The sequence below is a fragment of the Phoca vitulina genome, unplaced genomic scaffold, assembly GCF_004348235.1.
Source record: "Phoca vitulina isolate PV1807 unplaced genomic scaffold, GSC_HSeal_1.0 scaffold14, whole genome shotgun sequence".
Taxonomy (NCBI): Eukaryota; Metazoa; Chordata; class Mammalia; order Carnivora; family Phocidae; genus Phoca; species Phoca vitulina.
Genome location: NW_022589717.1, coordinates 39,471,153 through 39,480,366, shown reverse-complemented (window position 1 = coordinate 39,480,366; position 9,214 = coordinate 39,471,153). Strand labels below are relative to the sequence as shown.

The 9,214-nt window shown below is 42.2% G+C and overlaps 1 pseudogene; it reads right to left on the bottom strand.

Moving 5' to 3' along the window:
* Positions 1–488: 488 nt before the first annotated feature.
* LOC116637336 lies at positions 489–4,184 on the bottom strand (annotated as a pseudogene).
* Between the last annotated feature and the right edge of the window lie 5,030 nt (positions 4,185–9,214).

Here is a 9,214-nt window from a genome sequence, read left to right as displayed (position 1 = left end):
TTTACTTCGAAGCATTCAGGATTTACTACCCGCCCCACTGCACCAGGCAAAGTTAGTGGCTGTTGAAAATAGACACCAGGACAGGGCAATCTAAAGACACATGAGGTAGTGTGTTAACTATACAAAAAAAAAGACACTGTACAGTTTATTTTATTTATTTATTTATTTATTTAAAGATTTTATTTATTTATTTGACAGAGAGAGAGATAGCCAGAGCAGGAACACAAGCAGGGGGAGTGGGAGAGGGAGAAACAGGGTTCCTGCCAAGCAGGGAGCCCGATGTGGGGCTCGATCCCAGGACCCTGGGATCATGACCTGAGCCGAAGGCAGACACTTAACGACTGAGCCACCCAGGTGCCCTGACACTACAGTTTAAAAACAAATCTTACACAGCCTTACATTTCAATTTTTTTCTTTAAAAGGAGTGAGTTGTGTACAGGGGGGTTAAATGCTTGATAGACAAGAAAAAAAACTGCTCGAGAACCAACTTATTCATCATCATCATCTTCGTCTTCCTCCTCCTTCTCTTTGTCTTTCTCGTCTCCCTGGTCTTCCTTCTTTGTCTTGTTTTTTTCAGTCTGGATGACTCCCTTTTTTCCGCCTCAGACTTCCCTTGAGTGCGGTGTGCAGCGATATCCTTCTCATTTTTTTCCTCAGCTGAGCGGCCTTATTTTCGTAAGGCTGCTGGTCATCTGCAGTGGTGCTGTTCCACGTCTCTCCCAGTTTCTTTGCAACATCACCAATGGATAGGCCCGGATGTTCTCCTTTGACTTTTGGCCGATACTCAGAACAAAACAAGAAAAAGGCGGAAGGAGGCCTCTTGGGTGCATTGGGATTCTTGAACTTCTTTTTTGTTTCCCCTGTAGGGGGCATATAAGTTTTCATTTCTCTTTCATAATGGGCCTTGTCCGCCTTTGCCACGTCTTCAAATTTTCCTTTTTCTCTTTGGCAGACGTGGTCTTCCACCTCTCCAAGCACTTCTTAGAGAACTCTGAGAGGTGGACAGAAGCATCTGGGTGCTTGTTCTTGTGCTCCTCTCCGCAAGTTTGCACAAAAGAATGTATAGGATGACCTGTTGCCTCTCGGCTTCTTAGGACCTCCTCTGCCCGTGTTTAATTGTTTTCCTCAGAGAGGCAGAGTCACCAGTGCCCGCCCGGCTCTCACTTGCCCTGGCGCCGTCTCTGTGGAGCTCAGTGTACTGCAATCAAATTCCATCACTTCTTTTTTTTTTTTTTTATGTTATGTTAATCACCATACATTACATCATTAGTTTTCGAAGTAGTGTTCCATGATTCATTGTTTGTGTATAACACCCAGTGCTCCATGCAGTACGTGCCCTCTTTAATACCCATCACCAGGCTAACCCATCCTCCCAACCCCAAATTCCATCACTTCTTGAAGCTGTGTCTCTCTCCTGACAAAGAGGACTGAGAAGCCAAGATTAATTTGAGTCAAGGTGATCCGGAGCTAGGGGATCAGTGGTTGCCTCCTCCTGGCAGCTTCTTCTAGACCTGAAGGAAGGGAAGCAGAAACAGGCTTGTGGGGTTCTGGCTTCCTGGGACCCTAGAAGACTTCAGGCTTTCTTCAGGAAAGTGAACACTGAGGAGACATCAGTTTCTCACCTTTCCTGGTTCCACTTGGATCACACTTACTAAAGGGAGTCTCCTCACCCAGAAACCCTGAGTACGCAATGCCCTTTGCAGCCTCCCCAGGCTGAGCTCCAAGCCGAGGCCCACTGCCCTGTCAGCCTGGATTCCCTGAGAGACCCAGCGACCACGGACTGTGGGCACAGCTTCTGTGGCTCCTGCATCCACCAGTGCTGGGAAGACCCACAGGACATCCTCCCCTGTCCCGGCGGCCTCCACCACCGTCCCGACAGGAACCTCAAGAGGGACATGCAGTTAGGTCACATGACTGCTCTTGTGGAGCGGCTTCCCGCCAGGAGGAGCAAGGAGGAGGCTGCGGGAGGAGAAAGCCCTGTGTGAGCGGCACAGTCAGGCTCTGGCCCTGGTCCGTGAGAAGGACCTGGAGCTGCTGTGTCCGCAGTGCAAGGTGTCCTGCGGCCACCGGGGCCACCCCCTGACGCCCATGGAGCAAGCTGCAGCCGGCCACGGGAAGCAGCTCCAAAGCTACACCGAGCCCCTGCAGAAGCGGGTTGAAGACGCTGAGAGGGGGGTTAATCTCAAAATTATCTGAATTTCAAATGAAGATAAAAATTCAAAGGGGGAAATTACATTCTGACTTCAAATAATTTGAGTTTTCTTAGGCTAAAAAATTAAAAAAAAGTTTTCTTAAAGAGAAGGAATTCTTTTCAAATTACAGATTGAAGAGAAAGCCATTCAGGAGAAACTGAAGGAGAACCAAGTAAAATTCTCAGAGCATGTGAGCACATTAAAAACGTTCCTGTTTGAAATAGCAGAAAGGTGTGTAGTCAGAACAGGAGCTGGTCACAAGTATTGAAAGTATCTATAATTGGGGTGCCTGGGTGGCTCAGTCGGTCGCGTCTGCCTCCCACTCAGGTCATGATCCCAGGGTCCTGGGATCGAGTCCTGCTTCAGGCTCCCTGCTCAACTATGAGTCTGCTTCTCCCTCTCCCTCCACCCCTCCCATTCCTTTCCCCCTCCCCTCTCTCATGCTTTCTCCCTCTCTTCTCAAGTAAATAAATAATCCCCCCCAAAAAGAAAGTAAGGGCACCTGGGTGGCTCAGTCGTTAAGTTTTTGCCTTTGGCTCAGGTCATGATCCCAGGGTTCTGGGATGGAGCCCCATGTCGGGCTGCCTGCTCAGTGGGAAGCCTGTTTCTCCCTCTCCCACTCCCCCTGCTTGTGTTCCCTCTCTCGCTTGTCTCTCTCTGTCAAATAAATAAATAAAATCTTATTTTATTTATTTATTTATTTATTTATTTATTTGACAGAGACAGACACAGTGAGAGAGGGAACACAAGCAGTGGGAGTGAGAGAGGGAGAAGCAGGCTTCCTGCGGAGCATGGAGCCCGACGTGGGGCTCGATCCCAAGACCCTGGGATCATGACCTGAGCTGAAGGCAGACACTTAACGACTGAGCCACCCAGGCGCCCCAATAAATACAATCTTAAAAAAAAAAAATAAAAAAAGAAAGTTAGTAACTATAACAGGTACAAAAACATAAACACTCCAGCCTTCTTTTCATATAAATTCAAGAAAAAATGGGGCACCTGGGTGGCTCAGTCGTTAAGTGGCTCCCTTCGACTCAGGTCATGATCCCCGGGTCCTGGGATCGAGCCCTGCATCGGGCTCCCTGCTCAGCAGAGAGCCTGCTTCTCCCTCTCCCTCTGTCTGCTGCTCTCCCTGCTGGTGCTCTCTCTGTCAAATAAATAAAATCTTTGGGGCGCCTGGGTGGCTCAGTTGGTTAAGCGACTGCCTTCGGCTCAGGTCATGATCCTGGAGTCCCGGGATCGAGTCCCACATCGGGGTCCCTGCTAGGCGTGGAGTCTGCTTCTCCCTCTCACCCTCTCATGCTCTCTCTGTCTCATTCTCTCTCTCAAATAAATAAATAAAATCTTTAAAAAAAAAAAAAATAAAATCTTTTAAAAAAATTCAAGAAAAAATATATTGGTTCTCCTGAACAATATTTTAACCTACAGAAAATAATCTGTTGAAGGTCAGTTTGACACTAGATATTGAAACTGCTCACCCCAGTCTTATTATCTCAGAAGATAGAAAAAGTGCAACATTAGGAGAGGTGAAAACAAACTTTTCTTACAATCTCAGCAACCTTACTTTTTTTCCAGCAGTCCTGAGTTTCCAGAGAGTTGTTTCTGGCAGGTATTATTGGCAGGTGGAAGTAAGAGGCAATGGTCAATGGGCTGTAGCTGTCTGTAAGGAATCTTTTCCTAGAAATGCAATGACTTCCCCGTCCCCAAAAGATGGATGATAGCAAATCAGTTCTGTCTGGTTCAATAAATTCCATTTGACATTTTCCTGGACTATGAGTTCGGGAAGGTTTAATTTGAATAACAGGTCTCATATCTATACTTAGACTGATACATTTAGAAAAAACCTTAGGACTTCTTTCTTCTTTTTTTTTTTTTCTTTTTAATTTAGGGCTTATTTCTATATTGGACCTACTTTAGACCTTACAATATAGTAACTCGTAAAGAACCACCTAGGGACCTTTGTAGGCTGGTGTTTTTCTCTCTGTTATTCATGCATGCCACTTGGAATATTAATTATATAATTACTAATTGTTGGGATGATATGATCTCAAGAATTCTGGTAATTTGGGCTTTGGTTGTGTGTGGTTTTCACCTTTTTTAAAGTGATTCTGTATTCACAGGAAATTGCAAAGATAGTGCAGTGTGTTGTGTTAACACCTAGAAGACAGTCATCTTTCATGGAGAGATGGTGCTTCTCTTTCACTAACTACAACTTATTACTTAGCAGGACTACTTCACAGAAATGGTGCGGGAAACAAATGCAAAGTGCTTTTGTAGTTTCAAAGTAAAATATATAAAAATTACGGGTCTCGGGGTGCCTGGCTGGCTCAGTCAGTAGAGCATGTGACTTGATCTCAGGGTTGGGAGTTCAAGGCTCATGTTGGGGGTAGAGTTTACTTAATTAAAAAAAAGTGTTTTTTTTTTTTAAATTACAAGTTTTTTCTTACATTTTCTCTTCAAATTTTTTTTTATTTTTATTTTTTAAAGATTTTATTTATTTATTTGAGAGAGAGAATGAAAGAGAGAGAGCACAAGAGCGGGGAGGGTCAGAGGGAGAAGCAGACTCCCCGCTGAGCAGGGAGCCCGATGCGGGACTCGATCCTGGGACTCCAGGATCATGACCCGAGCTGAAGGCAGTCGCTTAACCAACTGAGCCACCCAGGCGCCCATTCTCTTCAAATTTTTGTAAATGCACTTGCAACGTTTATAATTTTCCTATGTATTCTCCATTTCTAGAAATTCACCAGTTGATTAAATCAATTATACATTCTATGCTTTACAATATATTGAAGAAAATGGTCCTTTACTTTCCAAATTGTTATACTCGGAAAAGCCATTTTATTTTATTTTATTTCATTTCATTTTATTTCATTTTTTTTGGAGAAACCCATTTAATGCCAGAAAGTTTTAGGGCACTTTTGCAGAAACTGGTGTGTATAGACCCTACTTTATTAACCAGTGGCCAGGATTACAGCCTAAGCAAATTTATAATGCTCTAAGGTACAAAAAGGACCACAGTCGATTTTTCATTTTGTCTTTGTTTATACAAGGTATTTACAGATTTCTATTTGTTTTGCTTTTGTCTTGCAGGTTTGAAAACCATGTTCATATATAACCTCAAAACACCACATGCTTGTGTTGTATTACATTATGTTAAACTTTCATTTTAGAAAATACTTATATTTAGAGACCTTTATGTGTATTGTTTACAAATCTTGGTAATAAAGAGTTTTATTTTGTGGGGTGCCTGGGTGGCTCAGTCTGTTGGGCGTGGGACTCTTGACTGAGGCTTGGGTAGTGATCTTGGGTCATGGGATCGAGGCCACCCCCCCCCCACGTTCTGGCTCTGTGCTCAGCATGGCGTCTGCTTGTCCTGCTTGTCCCTTGGCAACCCCCCAACCCCACTCATGCTCCCTCTGTCTAAAATAAATGAAATCTTCATGGAAAAATTTCATTTTGTATATCTGTAATTTTTGTCTACAATGTGAGAAAGATGCTCAGAGTTCTGGGGAACCTCTTTCATTGAAGTAGGAGGAACCCATACATCGATCAGGACAGCCTGTAGTGGTTGTCTCAGCTGCTTAGCAAGACAAAATCTAGTACTTTTTATGTAAAGTGCAGTGAGGGTCAGCAGGGCACTGCTCCAGTACTCCACCCAGCAATCTAACTCCATCACGCATGTGCTCTCAGCACTGGGTCACTGCAACTAAAAAAAGAGCATTAAAATGGCACACTGAGGCTGAAAAACCAACAGCAGGAAGTGACACACATTTTCAGTTATTCCATTTTCTAAAATTAATTGCAAGGCCCCACTTATCTGCAAGGTGGCTGGAAAGAATACATTAATATGAGGTGAAAAGCTATCATTTGCCACAATTCTTGAATCTAATTAGACATTAGTGAAATTCACATTAATAGTAAGTGCTAGAATTTGCTAGAATTAAAACTCTCCAATTAGAACTTGTAAATAGATTGACATAGACATTGCTAATAGCTTTGGCTCAATTTGACAGCAGTTATTCAGTAACTTCACCCACATCAGAGATACTTCTTTTAAAGTAAAATAAGAATTAAAAGACTCTTCAGTTGACACTTTTTCAGTGATTTCATAAGTGATCTGGCAGCAAAGTCACTTGAATACTAGTCTTTGTTTATTTACTTTTCTTTGCTTATTCACTCTGTTCTTGGCCTTGAAATTGACAAGAATCAACTGTGACTCTACACGAGTTTTCTGCTTGCCAGGACTCATGAACAGGGACATTCCCCCATTAAAATTCTGTGGTTTTAAAGTTGGGGGGAGTGAGGAGGAGGGCATAAAACAGGGGCCCTAAGCAAGGGAGGCGGGAAGGCAGCGACACTGTTTCAAGCTAATGCCCATGGGACTTGCTGTTGGCTTGATTGGCTGGGGTTAAGGAATTAGAGAATTCAAACATGCTTCCAAGGATTTCTACATTTGCTATTAGTCACATGGAGAGTCCACTACTGAGACGTGGAGATGAACAGTTTTCTGAGGTGGCAGAGGAAGTTGGTGGTAAATCAAGTGAAATTTTTTTTCACATTTGAGGGAAAATATTTTGAAAGACCCTGAGGCAGGACAGAGTGTGAGTGGCTGGAACCAAGGCAGTGGGGAATTGCTGTTCTTCAATCTTGTATTTCCAGCTCCTATGATGGTGCCTGGTTACTAATAATTGCTCAATGAATATTTGTGATATTTGTTTTTATTTCAAATGATCTCTATGGCCAATGTGGGGCTAGAACTCATGACCACGAGATCAAGACTCACATGCTCTACCAACTGAGCTAGCCAGGAACCCCTATTTGTATTTGTTAGGTAATTAGTTAATTATGGAATATATAAACCTTATACACCAAAATCATGGTACATTGCACCCCTTGCTAACTGATTTTGTCTCCCTGGTGTGGCTTATTAGTCCAACATTCCCTCCTCTTTACTTTAAGGGTTGACTCAGCTCTCAGCTGTCATTACAACAAAGAAACAGTAAAATCATCACTTCTGCCAATCACTGCCACCTCCCATCTCCAGTGTAGATCTTATTTATCCAAAGGAGAACGTATTTACTGTGTGAGAAAAAAAAAAATGAACCCTTATAAAAACATAATTCTTGGGAGTAATAGGTAAACTCCATATGATGCACTGAGGAGGACCTGACATCACATATGGAAATACTATTCCTGCCTAAAATGCTTAACCTGGATCTAAAGAAGAATTCATTACATAGTTCCAATTGTGGGACAGTTTGCAAAATAAGTAGCTTGAATTCTTCAAAAATGTCAATATTATGAAAGATAAAGAAAGGCTGAAGAACTCTTCCCAATTAAAAGAGAATAAAAAGACAAGGCAACTAAATACAATTTGTGATCCTATATTGGGTCCTGGATCAGGAAAAACAAATCTATACAGAGCATTATTGGGATAACTCAGGAAATGTGACTAGGAACTCTATATTCAATTATAATATAACAGATTGTATCAGTGCTGAATTTCTCACATGGTAACTGCATTGTGGTTAAACAAGAGCACACTTTATTCTTAGGGCATAATCTATTAAAGCATTTATCCTCTCCAATGGTTCACAAAAGAAAAATAAAGCTCTGTATAAACAGAGCGATAAAGAAATGGGGCAAAATAAAAGCAGGCCCATCTAAATGAAGAGTATATTATGGTCACTAGACTCCTCTTGTAACATTTCTGTGGGTGGAAATCATCCAAAAATGAAAAATATTGGGATGCCCGGGTGGCTCAGTCAGTTAAGTGTCTGCTTTTGGCTCAGGTCGTGATCCCAGTGTCCTGGGATCAAGCCCAGCATCATTGGGCTCCTTGTTCAGCAGGGAGCCTGCTTCTCCCTCTGCCTGCCACTCCCCCTGCTTGTGCTCTCTCTTTCCCTCCCTCTGACAAATAAATAAATAAAATCTTAAAAAAAAAAAAGACAAAATGAAAAATATTTTAGGAGGAGTGAAAAAAATCCATCTTTCCTTTAACATGGGAAATACTTTCTTTTCAAAGACAATTGTAAAGGACAGGTAGGATATTAGGAATGAACACTGTGGCATATATAATATCTGTGCATTGCTAGATCTTGAAAACAACATGCCATACGCCTTCTTATTTCTTCTGTGTTCATGTTGAGATTTCTGGTTTTTAAAAAAAATTTTTTAACATTTTATTTACTTATTCTAGAGAGAGTGAGAGAGAGTATGAGCAGGGAGGAGGGGCAGAAGGAGAGGGAGAAGCAGGTTCCCGGCTGATCAGGGAGCCCTACATGGGGCTTGATCCCAGGACGCTGGGATCATGACCTGAGCCAAAGGCCGACACTTAACCGACTGAGCCACCCAGGCACCCAAGACTTCTGTTTTAATGACAAATAACAACTTGGTTTCCATAAAACCTAAAATTGTTGGTTTTCCATTCTTGCTTATAGTTTTGAATACTCTACTGGTGTGCAAACTTCGTAGCAATTTAGAAAATTGCAGTGAAACAGTTTTTGGCTGTGCCAACTATGCATGAGTGCCATAAATAAGCATGTATAATATTTAATATTTTAAAAAAGATAAAACAAAAGCAAAAATAAACAAGTGGGACTATATCAAACTAAAAAAAGCTTCTGTATAGCAAAGGAAACCATCAACAAAATGAAAGGCAACCTACTGAATGGGAAAAAACATTTGCAAATCATATATCTGATAAGGGGTTAATATCTAAAATATATAATGAAGTCACAGAACTCAATCTGATTTAAAAAATGGGCAAAGGAACTGAATAGACATGTTTCAAAGAAGATATCCAAATGGCCAACAGGTACATGAAAAAATGCTCAACATCAATAATCATCAGGGAAATGCAAATCGAAACCACAATGAGATGAGTACACCTGGGAAGCTCAGTCGGTTAAGTGTCTGACTCTTGGTTTCCGCTCAGGTTGCGATCTCAGGGTGGTGAGACTGAGCCCCGAGACAGACTCCACACCCAGCGCAGAGTCTGCTTAAGACTTTCTCTCCCTCTC